Source organism: Coturnix japonica, chromosome 23 (genome assembly GCF_054131305.1).
Source record: "Coturnix japonica strain WE chromosome 23, WE-NBRP24, whole genome shotgun sequence".
Classification (NCBI taxonomy): Eukaryota; Metazoa; Chordata; class Aves; order Galliformes; family Phasianidae; genus Coturnix; species Coturnix japonica.
Genome location: NC_140685.1, coordinates 6,894,701 through 6,909,710, shown reverse-complemented (window position 1 = coordinate 6,909,710; position 15,010 = coordinate 6,894,701). Strand labels below are relative to the sequence as shown.

Here is a 15,010-nt window from a genome sequence, read left to right as displayed (position 1 = left end):
TCCTGAATTGGAAGGGTCCTATAAGGATCAACGAGTCTGGCTCCATTCTTTTATAGATAAATGATTTTCCTATGCAAACCTTCATCTTTACCTCTGCTCAACTAGTTTTGAAATGACTAAGGTATAACTCTATTTGCTCAGCTTACTAACCACAGTCTATAAAATTGACATGATCCTTACACAGGGTTATCTGTTTTGTCCATTAGAAGTATAGTTTCCCTTAGTTTATTTATTTTGGATGATTTTTTTTCTTTTCCAGAAGCATGGCATTTTGCACTGGAAATTTTGCCTTATGGAGCCCTATCATTAGCCTGCTGCCTTTACATTTTCCCATGCAGCACAAATGGAGTGAATAGGACCAGCATGACAGTAGTACTTGGTCCTTTAGACTCAATGATCTTCATGGGTCCCTTCCAACTCAGGATACTGTATGATTCTCCTGCTGCTACAGGCAAAAGGAACTGGCATTACGGAGCAAAGCCTCCTTCTGATGGAGCTCCAGAATCATAGAATCATAAAGGCTGGAATAGACCTCCCAGATCATCTTGTCCAAACTGTCCACCCACCACCAGTACTGCCCACTAAACCATGTCCCCAAGTACTACTACTATCCTTCATCCTTAAACACCTCCAGGGATGGTGACCCCACCACTTCCCTGGGCAGCCTGTGCCAATGCTTAACCTCTCTTTTTGAGAAGAAATTCCTCCTAGAATAGTCTTTTTCATCCTGCTACCCTTCATACACTATTTGCATACACTTCATATACTATTTGCACCAGGATAACTAAAAAAAAATGAGGTTTTGCTGGGATTCACTTGCTTGATTTGTTTCAGCGCAAGTTATTTTGGTGGGTGCAAGCACCTCATTGCCTGGTGGTGTTATAGGGGTCCTTCAACATGGGAGTTACTAGAGGGAGCATTGCTGTGGGCTGCAGATCAGCACTGTGCACAGAGAGAGGGTTGGTGTACAGCAATGGGATTGCTTTCATGTTGCTGTATGGCAATGGTAACCTTCATGGCTGGAGCTGCACACCCACCTGCCCCAGCCCTATGGCCTCAGCACAGCTCTAGCTCCAGTAATGCCATCCAGATGTCAGCACTGCTCTCCTGCCCGATGGCTGTGTCTCACTATTAACATACTTGTTTTATGACAGAGTGGGATCATTACAATTGTCACATTATTCTGTTTCTTTTTTTTCCCCTCTTCTATTAGGAGAGACACTGATGATTATTTTAATAGGAGGAAACAAGTTCCCTATGTCCTTTTCCAGTCCTAAAAATACAACACTGTATTTTCCAGACAAGTTTATGACTGTAGATTTAAGTATTCAACTAGAATATATTAAAATGCCCTCAATTTTAGGACGAAAAATTCCTGATACCCAGAGGAAAGTAGGGTCCCTTGAACTGAATAACATCTGTTGGTATTTTCAGATCTTACAATCTACACAGTTATTCTTAGACACACGTCTCATTCACAAATATATTTCTAAAATAATTTCAGAAGAACTTCATTTGAGGACGGTTCATTTTGGACGTATATAAATCACTGCTCCATTTAAAAGTATTTCAGCTCAGAGAGCCATAATACTTTGTTAGCGTCAAAAGAAGGCAGGGTTTATTAAATATTAATATGTGGTTTACAGCATGGGCTAAAGTTTCCTTCTTAATATATTCCCTAACTTTGCTCAAGAGACTTCAGTCCTGAGGGAGTGTAAATTCCTACTTAAGGGAGTTGGAAATAGAGAAAAAAAATGCACTGAGGGTATAAAAATGCTGATAAACACTACATTTTCCTTCCAAAATTCTGCTGCATTCTGAATGTTTGAGGTAATGATCGACATGAGCTAACAACTAATGGTGGTGTATGAATGAGACCTGGCATGATGCACAGGTTGTGTGTCCTGGTTTGCCAGGTGGTGACATTAAAGGCTGGTCAACAAAAGGAAGGATACGAGAAGTGCCAGAAGGATGAAGCCAGAAAAGAAGGATTGAAAAGGTACCAAGCAGGTACTGAGGTGGGTCAGGGATTATGGGATGCAGTAGGGAGATGTGCAGTCAGGTGAGTGGGAATTGTGCCTCTCAGTCAGAGCCTCTGGGAGCCAGTTGTAAATCATGAAAATGCAATGGGATTTCAGCTTTTAAATCATGCAGGGACTTTTGGCAACTGTAACATGAAAGTGTTTGAATCCATAGAGATGAGGGGAGAGCTAAGGGAGGGAATATTTCAAAGGCTTGATGGGGAGGTAGGTGTTATGGAATATTTATCAGGCTTTTTGATAGCACACAGACAACTTCCATGCTGGTTCAGTGGCCATCAGCCCTCTCTGAACATGGACTGCCATGCAACATGGCGTGCTGTATTATTTCCACTGCTTTATACCACAGATTTGCAAAAATGAAAAGAAATAAGAATAAAAACTAGACCTCCTTGGAGATGAGATAATCCTAGTGGAATAATCCTGAAATATCCGCTAAAAGCAGCATGCAGGACTGGATGGGGAATTTCCACATGGGAATCTTCCATGCATGCACACTGTGTTGACTCTCATTTAAAATCCCATAATTCTATTATTGATTTTTTTATCTTCTATAGACTTAAAAGGCAGAACCACCACTTATTTGTGCTTGGGAAAGAAGGCAAGACCTGTATAGCCTCAAATTGGACTTCTTTTATTCTTCAGGATAATGTAATAGCACACAAACAGTGATCCCCTCCAACTACCTGTCATCCGCTGCATGAAGAGTCCTTTGGCTGAATTGTAAATACCTATGAATTGCACCCAAAAAACCAAAAACATACATACATATATATATATATATATATATATATATATATATATATATATATATATATATATATACATATATATATATATATATCAGGCCATAAGTGAGTTTTGGAGCTGTCTAGCCTGGGGATCTGTAATTAAATCAAGGCGACTTTCTGATCTATTGAAGGGTCAGCACAGCGGGGCAGTGCTTTGAACCACTGCCTCATTAAGATACAATTGCCTCTTCTCTTCCCAGATTGTTTACAACAGAGGGCTTATTCCTAAGCAGTCAATAACGGGAGAACATAAATCACAGCACAGAAGGAGTTGTTCCTGGTTTATGGGCCAGATCCTCAGCTGGTATAAATCACTGTTGCCCCAATGATGTCACCCAAGCACTGCTTTATTTATACAATCCAAAGACCTGTCTCATACTGTTCTCATTTTGTTGGCTTTTATCTACTCACTCTGTAGGCATGGATTCTCATATATATAAAATGAATCTGAAGATAATTGAGGTACGTGAGAAGTAATTCTGTACAATTTTGAAGGGAAAATCCAAATTGCTCTCTTCCTTCCCCCTCCATTTTATTAAAATAATAATAATAATAATAAAATAGTTACCATGTGACTTTTTGTCAGCTCATAACCATGTCCCTACACATCACGTCGGCCACTTTGCACTCTCCTTTTTGCAGAATGTTCCAGTGGTCTTTGTGTCATCTCATGGAGCTGCCTGTAGATGTTAAACTCAGACTGACTGGGGACAGTTGTGCTCACACCTGGCACCGAAGTAAAACACAGCTACAGGGAGCCTTTGAATCATCCCATTTTTGTTCCAGTGGTTACTGTGACCAAGTCTGGCACCATGAAGTCTCTTTTATATGCCCTGCTTGTATTTCATCATGCTGATATCAGGACTGATGTCACTGGTGTCAATATAGCATGGACATCAATGTTAAATAGTGGATTTGGGATCCATTGACGGAGTTAGAGCTCGGACTGTGTTTGACCTTCTTTGGCCAGCTGGAAGCCAGAGGGGTTTTTCCATGTCGTTCAGTCAAAGGAGTTTCCACTGTCTGGCTTTCTCTCACTGCACTGCACTGCAGTTACAACAGACAATAATAATAATAATAATAATGATAAACTCTCCAAGGAAATAGTAAAAATTTATGAAAGAAATCCCCAGAGAACAAAACATCAGCCAGGCAGAGACTGAACATGAGAAAATAGCCACAAAATATTGTGAAAAATTGATGAGCAGAGCTGCAGATACTTGAAAACAATAAACAAGCAGAATCTACTTAATTAGGGAAGACTGCAATGTTATTTTTCCTGGTTAAAGTCTAACTTTCAGGTCCATCCAGAATTATGGCACTCAGATCAGGATGAGACCAGTCATTTGAGTATGCTGCTGTCCTCTCCTAATGGAGCCTTACAGTACAACCATAACACATGTGCTCAAGAATAAATAGTTTGTAATTTCATGTGTGTTTAACATGATTTCTGTGTTTAGGGCAACACTGATAACTTCAGGTCCTGTGATGCTCCTGGGTGCCACAATATAACAAAAGCACAAGCACCGGAACCTCTGCTTTGTTGCCATAGGAAGGCTGAAGATCATACGTTTTCCTTCTGATATATAAATGTGTGTATGTATATATACATATATACACCTATGTAGATATAAATGTATACAGGTGCACATATAGGCTGAATTCATGCTCACCACATCCGATTTCACTCCCTTCACTAATCCATCAGTTTCCTACCAACTTTCCTGGGCTCTGCCAAGCAATTTGGAGGATTCAGACTCTCACAGGTGGTGGCATTTCTTCCTGAACTGTTGATGACGCTTTCCCTTAACTTCCTCTGAGCCTGGAGATCTTTCTTATGCTCCTAATCTGCCTGAAACCATCATTTCTTATCCAAAGCTGCTTAAGCAGTTGGGGAGTAACGTTCATTTCCAGGCAATATGTGCGCAAAGTTGGATGAGGGCTGGTTTGCAAACGGAGCTGGCTGTAATCCGGAATAAAATTAAACCTTAATCACTGTGTTTGGAAGGAAAGATTTGTCACTGCCCAGCAAACACGTATCTTAATAAACACATTAATTCCCCTGCAGCACAAATCCATTCATATCCACTGGCTTAAAAGCATGTGCATCTGCACATGGGAACCTGGGATTTTCCCCCATCTGAAGCAGTGCTTCAGTTGAGAAAGGCTTACATATAAGCACCGGTGACCCTTCAGGAAGAGACGTCATTGCCACTGATCTCTGCATGGCACAGGACTGGGAGCAGAGCTGAGCAGTGGGTGGGAGTGGGCTTCACCCGACAACGGATTGTGGCAGGGGTCAGGAATCAACCTCCATCTCCTGGGCCACCACCCTGTGCAATAACCTCATTTTTTGTCTTCTCCATTTCTCAACTGCTCGTAATTACTCTCAGAAATGCTCTGGAAGCCAAAACAAACAAGGGAGATATTTCCAGTGAGCTTTCAATTTGTTATTAATCCTTTAAAGGCAGTTCTGTCCACAAGGCACTGCAGCAAGTGATCGTGTTGCTGAGCCCGCTTCTCTGCAGTGCGTGTTTGCAGCATCATTTCTCTCTGATGAGCAAACTTGCGTACAAGCTGACATCTCCCTCTTTGGATTGCAAGTTTTCTCTCTCTCATGATGGGAAAAACAAATTCCACACTGAATCAGAAGCCAGCCAGCAGAGCTAATATGATTTATATTTGTTTTAGAGGACAGGGGGGGTTGGGTCACTCAGGGCTCACCTCAACACCAAGTGGAAGCAATTTTTGATGTGTTTACTTCCCACCCTTTTCCCACTTTTTCCAAAGCACCACCTGATGAACAAAACATCCTGGGATGACAGTAAAGCTCTGCAGATACTAGATAGAATTTTAAATTCGATCTGTGGGGGGGGGAAAAAAAGCCTTTACTGGATCTCTCTGTACTACATCAGAATCTCCATGAATGTGAATTCTAGCACCAACTCATCCTGCACTGACTCACTGGAATGTGCTTATCAGAGGTGAATCTATTAAAGTCATCCTTATTGATACTTTGCCGTCTTCTTTGGAGCTTGTTTGTGCGTGACTCCATGGAGCTTCACAGGAGCTGGGTGTAGTGTCCCTCTAATTAGCAATATTATCTCACCTTGCATCATATTTTACAATGAACATTCGTTATCTGGGTGATCTAATTCAAGGGAAACCAATGGGAATATTTCAATTCTGTTATTGAATTTTCTTCTCAAGCTTTGTAATTAATTCCCCCTTGCCTGAGGCAGGCTGTAGTAGTGGTGACAGATGAGCTATGCTCCATCACAAATGTGAGTCAAAGCCCAGGCTGCTGTTAGACTTGGCATCCTACCCCACCACGTCCAGTGCCTTTGCTTCTGCTTCTTCTACTTTTGATACAACTGAGGCAATGTAAAGGCAACACACAGTGACACTTTTCCCACAGATGATTAAATCCTACAGAAAATCCAGTTCAAATGAATGGAAGATTCACCTTTCCTTGCCCTGTCTCGAAGCCTTACACACTTCTAGGAATAAAGCATCTTGTGTCATTCTCTGAAGCTGAACACATTAGCATGAAGGGTAGCTCAAGACTTTTGGGGCAATCACCAGTGAGTTCACTTGATGAGAAAGGAAGACATTGCTTACAAATGTTTCAGCCAACAGAACAGGCAAAGGAGGTGGAATTTCTGTAGTAGTAAGTAATTGCTTGTTAGAAGCCAGAGTGTCCATTTAAATGAATTGGATTTAGACCTACAAGTCCTTTAGAAAACCCCATGAGATGACTAGCTGCATTGTTAGGCTCTTCAGCTTAAAATCCAGCTTCGATGCTTGTCTATCCAATGGGCATGAGGGTATCCTCCTAACTCTAATGAATTATTACATGTGCAGACTACGTTATGTGGCAAGAGGTTCATATAAAACCAGCTAAGATTCAAATTAACCTTCCAAGGCAGAGTCTAAAGACAAGCTGATGCCCAAAGACCTGTGCGGCAACAGAGACACAACATAACATCCAGGTTTTACATCAGAACTTATGACCTAATGAAGATGCCAATGGGTACAAACACTGCTAGCCTGCCCTGTGAGTTCACAGCAGCAGAGGACATGTCATCTGGCCAAGCTTCTTGGGTAGAGCCGGAACTCAACCAAAGCTGAACAATGCATGGATCATCTGCAAGTCTGAACGTAAGCTGGTGAATGGTGTTTTAACAGTGGCCCATTTAAAGTTTTTTACTGCTTCTCCAGACAGGTTGGGTAGAGCTGCTATAAAGTAAAAACGGACTGACTCAAATTTATTTTTAAAAACTTAACTAACCAGATGATTGACGTTTTATCTGACTATAGGCCAGTGCAGCCCACATGAAGACAAGGCTACAGCAGAGATCAAAGATTTCTGCCAACATGGCACTGCTATTACAGGAGATTTCCAGCAACCTCTGTCACAAGTTGCAAGATATTTATCAGAACCAAACAGAGTTTGAAATTTCATGACATTTAATTTTTTAAGACAATAATTTCCTATTTCCTTACCAAAATTAGAAACAGAAAATGTTTTCAAAAGCCCTCTCACCAGTAACCTCTATTGTGAGTCAGTTTCTTTTCTTTGCAGCTAAGACATCGATCCCCTTTCCAGCAGCAGCCCAGACTCTCTCACTCCTGATGAGCTCAGCCCAAGGCAGTGGGCAGAGGGAAGGCAGCTCCAGTCCCTACTGCTGCCCAGAGGAGCGAGGTGAGCATGCTTTCAAGAGAGCGACTAAGGCAGCTGCAAGATATAAGTTTCACTTTATCAGTCTCTGAAGGAGAAAACAACTTTACGTGCCATTAAAGTCTTGGAAGCTACATTAGCTGTCCTTAAAAATTAGAGGCAAGAAATGGGCTTTGGGGAAAGAAGAGGGTGGAAACATTGATATTGTGCTGGAGATGAACACAGTAGAAAGGCAGTCATTATATGCAATTTAACCATCTTGATGGTGTTGCTTCCCCATCTCCCATCAGAGCTGTCGTATCAGCACTCACTGCCTGAATTTGTGCTACAGACACATCTTACAAGTGAAAGTTTAACTGGCAAAATTATTCTTTGATGAATTAAAGGTAGGTAGGAAAAATATTATTTCAATTACAACTACTTTCCATCCCTCCTTTTTGCCACATATCTGAGCTGTAAACAGTAACTCACAGAAATGATTGTATCAAAGTCTCACGTGTAATCGTGGTTGGAATCAAAACTAACTCCTGGGCAAAGCAAATAAATAGATTATCTGTATTCTTACAAGATCTTCACAGAGCAGTGTGTGCTCCAGGGATCTCATTGTCCCTTCCGAGGTTTCAGAAGGATATGAAATGAGATTGTCCCGAGCACACGCTGAATAACTTTCAAGTCTCTGCGGCATCAAGGTGGGTAGATGCTGGAAGACATAATTAATTGGCATAATGTCAGGATGTGCAGATCAGACTGATAGGAGTGGACAAAGGAATACATCTCAAGGCTTCTACTGAACGTGGGCAGGTTTGCTCTCCAAAGCAGTTCTCGGAGGACTTAATTTCACAGAAAAGGGTTTCTGCTACTGAAAATAACCTACTATCAACACAGTTGAGTTTCTCTCCACAGGTAATTCAATAGCATCTCTGACAGCTGGTGGCTGAAACCACAGGCCCTTTGAACGAGACAAGGTGAAAATTAAAGAACTGCGTTGGATGTGACTGTGTGGTTGCAGCCTTTTATCCCACTGCTGGGCCATCAGTAACCCAGGGTTTTCCATTAATGCTACTCTTTCTCTCTCTCACACTTTTTTTTTTTTCCCCCCCAAATATGAAATCATTCCTGTCTGAATTTATAACAAAGGAAGCCATCAAAAGGATGTGGTAGTTTTACCCAAGGACATTGTGCACAAATGCTCATGCGGGATGCTCACAGCACTTCCCAAGGTGGATCCTGTGAGTGATACTGGTGGTAATTGTCTACTGTTGCATTTCAGGCTATTGGGCTAAAAAGCTCTTTAAGGCTGAGGGAATAGGCCTGGACAATGGAGCACAATGTGTTCCATTGCACAACTCAGGCACAAACATGAAGACCCCCAAATGTTGATCTTTGTCCTATCAACATATGCACACAGTATGACATCAACAATGCACATATAGAGGCATGCTCACAGTAAATCTGGTCTAAACCCCAAATCTAGGTTTACAGCAGTTGACTTAACACTCAACCCCCCCAAAATCCTTGCAAAGGTGTTCAGATGTGGTGGCCGTGGGGGTCACATTACACCTTGTGACTGGCTGCAGTCCATTAGTCATGCAGTCTGCAGCATAATTACAGCTCCACGAGGCAGTATGCTTTGGATTTGCTCCACACACACTGGATAATTACTAGCCCTTGGATCAGAGGGTTTTTTTCAAGGATTTATAGGGTTGGTATGTGGTACAGCCCATGGAAAAACAGCAGATCAGGGCATGATATAACAGGTATGATGCTGTACGTTAATTTCCATGGAAACCCTTGTGGGTAAACTGCTGCAAGATGAAACTGAGCATCAGCTAGTAATTGTGCTGTGTAAGTGATCAGTGCTCATGCTTGGGCTAAAGGTTTCTATGTAGGGTCAGCCTGGATGAGATCATCAGCGCTCTTTGGGGAATGCCTCATCCTACCCACAGGAGTTCTGCAGAAAAAAAAAACAACAAAAAAAATCATTTGGTTAAGTAAAAGTGCTAAAAGACTTTTACCAATTGCCTGCTGACAAATCAGTGGAACGTCTGAGTATGTGTCTCTCAGTGCAGCTCTATCAAGACCAGCAAAACCACAGTGGAGTTGGACTTGATTTGCCCCATTGCCTTTTGTGCCGTTCAGTGCTTTCTAGATTCTTCCCTTGCTCATTTTTCATTTTTGCCTTGACTTTCCAGCAGGCAGCAGAGACAAGGTGCGTGCTGACTGATGGTTCTGTCCAGCTTTCCACATCTGACACTCAAACAAATATGCGGAAAGAATAGCTTGTGGTGAGTGATAACAGCTCTGCACCGGGACATCACCAACCTGAGGATGCTGCTAATGAACAAGGGCTGCATGATGGCACGTTGGGCATGGAGGCCAAGGGATGGGGTGTGTAGAAAGGCAGCAGCAGAGCTGGAGCTGAGCAGAGGCGAGCTCTGTGCGAGCCTTTGTGCAGCTGTCTGGATCAGTCCCGGGGCCACTGGGGTGTCATGGCATACCTGGGCTGCAATTCAAGACGACCTCAACTGATTTATGGGCTGGATGGAGACCTATAAAACCTACGGCAATTCTGCATGGGGGTTCGCTGTGAAGCTCAGCAAAACTGTGAAACTCCAGCTGAGCTTTGTCCTGATTTTTCTGACACTTGGATAAATGTAAACCAAAAGCCTCAACCCAAATACTGCCAAATTATGGGGAATGCGCCAAAATGGAGATTATTTTTAAACTTCTTTCCCTGTTTTGTGGCTTATGGGATGGGCATAGGGATACTAAGCAGTAAACAAAGGACTACAGAGACAGTGTTTTGTGAACTCTGCACATGACCTTTTCCACGAGGTGAAGTTATTGTATAAGACTTTCCTGTCTGAATGGGAAGGGAACGGGCAGGACAACACAATAAACCATCTCTCAGCAAGTGCTGAGGACTCAATTACAAGAGTATGGCCCAATTTCAAGGTCCCAGCCACACTGTAACAGCTGCTGAGCCACAGCGGGGTGTAGGGAGTCATAGGACCCGTCCTCCTTGAGTACCAGTGGCACTCAGCATCAAGGGCTGCCCAAAAGATGACCAGCTCTAGAGAACCCAAAAATGTCATTCTAACATCAGGGGGATAAATAAGCTCTAGGTAGAGAGATACAGAGTGATTTATTGCCCTTGAAATCTGTTTTCTCTTAAAAGTCTTTCTTCTAAATAAAAATCTTTCTTCTAAATAAAGAGTTCTTGGCTCAGACGGGGCCCTTTCTTTACTGTATACCAGTGTCATTGCTCCCAGAAAGAACAGAACCGCAGGCAGTAAAAATAGGTCAGGCCTGCTGAGGTGATCGGCATGGATGGGAAAACAGAGGGATTTATCCCCAAAAGTCGGGATGCAAAGCAGGGATGGTGTGTGCTGGAGGGAAGCACTGGGACAGGTGCCCACACATCTCACCAGCAGAGCCCTGCTTGGGCGGAGAGGAAAGAGGGATGGTAATTAACTGCTCCCCATGAGAGGAAGGGCAAGAGGAATGTTTGTCCAAAGGAAACATGAAAACACAGCCACACACACACACAAAAACAACCTTAGACCCCAGAGAGCCTGATTCCACCCAACAGATAAACTAATGGAGCATTAACACTTCTCCAGTTCACCCTTCCTGCCCTGCCCTGCTATTTGCAAATGGAACATGGAACAGACACCTCTGCATCCTTTTGCTCTTCCTAAGCTGCCTATCCTATCCCAAAGCTCTCTGCTAGAGTCGCAGTGCTGCTTGCAGATTGGTTCCTGTTATTGAATTGACAAAAATGGGGATGCAGACAAATGGCAGCAGCTTCCTCTATCCCAGACTGCTGCTGATGTGACAGGGACGTGTCATCCCCACGTGCCCAGAGCACTAAAAGTGATGGGGCAAATGTGTTGATTGCCAGTACTAACCATAGCACCCATTGGGCTTATCTCCATTAATTTGCGTAAGGTAAAACTCACAGCTTTCTAACAGCTGCTGAATGAAATACGAAGCATGGTGTGTTAGTGCCCTGGGTTATGAATTGCCCTTCATGCCCGATAGATACTCAGATGCAATAGGACCAACCTCAGCAGATAGCCCTGATAGATGCTGCACTAGTCACTAGCACTGGGCATGGAGTTCCCTTATTGCAAAAAACTCCATATTTCTCCCTAGAACTGCAGTGGATGTAAAGGACCCAATTGTGGCTGAAGGAGAAGTGTTTTAAAGACAGAAAGCTGTTCTTATCCTCACTGCACCAGACATACACCGGAGAGAAACAGAGTAGGGTATGGGGCCAAAGTTAATATTATTTTTGGAAAGAGATTGATCCTGGAAAGTAAGTACATGAAAGAGGAAGAGAAACAAGGGATTGTAAGTTAAGGTCACTTTGAGGTCTGGCACACAGGACTCAAAGAAGCCTAAATGCTTTGGATTCAGTCACCTCAAACAATGCAGGAATTGACGGTGATTATATAGTTACAAGAGTGCACAGGATAATTTAGCAGTCGGAAATTGAATAAGAAAAAGCTAGGGTATCCACAAACAAGATGTACCCTGCCATGTTATGAAGGGTTTGACAGCAGCTATAAGCACACTGAGGTAAGCCTGCCACTAGCATCAGCCTGCCAAGAATATAAGCGTCCTTCAGAATATGGGAGTATTGTAAACTTCTGGGATTCTGTGGCTGGGCACGGAGCTCAGCTTTCTCACCACTTCCTTCCTTCTCAGTAAATGGAACAGCAAAGAAAAAAAGAAAAAAAGAAAGTGGGTATCTGGGTAGGGCCAAATCCACATCCACTTTCCCAAAGCCCTTTATTAGAAAGTGCCTGAGTGTTTGAGCACGTAGAGCTGAGGCTATCAGGAACTGAGGACACTTCACACTTCTCCACCCAGGCAGAAACTGGGAATTTAATGGAAGATGGAACATTAGGACCTGCAGCTTCACTCTGCCAAATTTTCACCTGAGACTGGATTATTTGCTTTGCTTTATCTTTGTTTTATAGGGATATAATAAACTGTTGCTGGACAGACTCCATTCAGGATAGAAGTTTTCTTTAGTTAAATTGAAGTACTGAAGAGCTGGGAAATACCAACATTGTATTGCCATCTTTTCTGCTTTGGAGATGTTATAGAAAGCCTTGGCTGAAGAATGAGGAAAATCACTTTGCTAAAATATTCCCTGAAGTAGCAATATCAATATGTGCACACGTCCAGAAGAACCATAACACACGGACAAATGTCACAGCAGCCTCTAATGACAGACTCCTATAGGGTTGATTTCTAAAGAGTGGGCAAGAAACAGATCTCCATAGAAATCCCTTTCTCGCTGTCTGTGGCCACAAGGCACATTGCAACACCTCAAGAAAGATGAAAGTTCATTTAGGGTTCATTGCTCAACATTTTTACAAGACCAGGGAGACAGAACTGATTTTTGATATCTTGAAGCCCACAGAAATGGAGCACCTGCAAGATGAGAAGAATGTGCTTAGCTTTAATAGGTCTTCTAGTCCTCGCAAACACGTTTAACAAGCACAAAGTCTGCCAGCTTGGAGTGTGTTATCAGTAGTAATTAGCTCTCAATTGCTTCTCTCTTGTTTTGCTGAATCCCACTTGGCTCTGGAGCAGCATGACCAGGAAACTGCTTCATCCTTTACAAAATGGGTAGGGATTGACTTCAGGTGGACAGTTTTGCAGGTTCACTTTCCAGTCCTGAGAGCAATTGGACTAAGTGGAACTGGAGAGATTATTATAACATGCATCACCCGCTGGAGCTTTGACCACCAACCTGCTTTATAAAGCAGCAAGTTTTGCACCAAAATCACACCCCAGGACATTGCTATTTCTGTGTGAATGGACCCTGCATGCATTGAGCATGGGAGCACTCTGTTTCAAAGCAGTGAGTTTCAGTCAGCCTTTAGACAAGCTGAAACCCTCTGCAATGGAAATTAGGCAACTCTCTTTTAATTAGTTCCCTATGTAAGTTTGAAAGGATAAAAGCTGTCAGGCTGTTGCAAAGCTCTACTTTGTGTGAAGGCAATGCTCCGAACAAAGACCTCGTGCTGCAGACTGAAGGGAATTACCTCTAACCTGAGAAAAACATCCATCGCAGTGAGGAATGTTCCAAATTCTCTGGAAGAAAGTCTTTATCTTCTCTGGCACCGACACTTTCAGCATTTTATAATCCCAGACAATCTCAAGCACTGAAGAGTGCAGCAGTTCTGGATATGGAATCGGCAAGAGCTCAGCAAGAATGAGAGAACATGTTTTTTCATTCTTTCCCCTCAATCTTGTTTTTGTCACTAAACCGAGCTGACAATGAGCTGAAATTTATTGACTTCCTACATTTCAGTAGAAAGACGTACAACAACGCAAAACATCTGATACAACTGACATTTAGCACTGCTCATCAGTAATGAAGATCTCCTGTGACTACTTCTCTAATTCCTATTAACAAAACTTTCTCATGCTAATTACTTTTGCACTTGGCTTGTGAGGTTTTTTATAGGATGCGTGTAGACAACAAACAGCTAATTGTAACAATAGTCATCAAACCACAGTCACTCACAGCATCTACATTCTTAGCACTCCACTTTCTAACCTAGATTGCTTCCCAAACATTCCCTAACCAGCTGAGCCAATCTCCAAACTTAATCAGACTTGAACATAGATGAAGATTATCAAGGTTTTTGCCCTGGCTAATAATAGTTGTACTCTATCTTGCTTTGCCTTTTAACTAAATACATCCTAATTGTGTATTTACATTTGCGGGCATGTGCAAGATATTTGAGGTAAATGGGCAAAGCAACTAATTAGTTTTGTACATTCCGTGCTTACATGGGACACCAGAAGATTGTTCAGTGGAGCAGGTTACCAAGAACACAACAGTATTCATTAATACAGAAGTAGCAGCTCAATTCCTGTCTCTACATCAACACTGTGTGTTTACTGAGCATCCCAGTGTTAATGCTTCTGAGCTTTAAAGATATTGCAGAAGGACAAACTGCCATAGTGAAGTCTTCATTTGCATATGATCACTACTCAAACAAACCAAAAAAACCCACCCAGCCTCCTAAACATCCCAAATCAACGCATATTCACTTACTGCAATCATTGCAATCACCCTGGCTCTAATGAGCTGTTTTCTTGTCTTAATTGGTCGTGCACACAAAATGAATTGCAAAATTTGGACAGTTTTTCCCAAAAGGGACTACCATAAAATTATACACAGCCTAAGCTTCCTTGGAACATAAAAGTTGTGTTTCAGAAGAGAAGTCTGGCAGGTGATGGAGTGAAACTGCTGAGGAGCCAGCCTGCACTTCAAACTGAGATCAAATCTGAGATAAGACTCAAATTCAGAGGTTTAGTGAAGAAGTTTTCTTCTTTTATGAGATTTTTCACAAACTGCAGCTAAGAGCCAAACTAGGTGTGTTTTCTGAAAAATAAAACAGTCATTAGCTGCAAGAAACCAAGGCCAATGAATTAAACGTGTTGCCTCTCCAAGCTGACACTCTTTC

The 15,010-nt window shown here is 42.4% G+C and overlaps 1 long non-coding RNA gene across 1 annotated transcript; it reads left to right on the top strand.

Moving 5' to 3' along the window:
- Positions 1-2,920: 2,920 nt before the first annotated feature.
- On the top strand, positions 2,921-4,882 carry LOC146757333 (uncharacterized). Its single transcript, XR_014936653.1, has 3 exons — positions 2,921-3,292; positions 3,473-3,567; positions 4,291-4,882. It is a non-coding gene; the product is annotated as an uncharacterized LOC146757333 (long non-coding RNA).
- Positions 4,883-15,010: the final 10,128 nt, after the last annotated feature.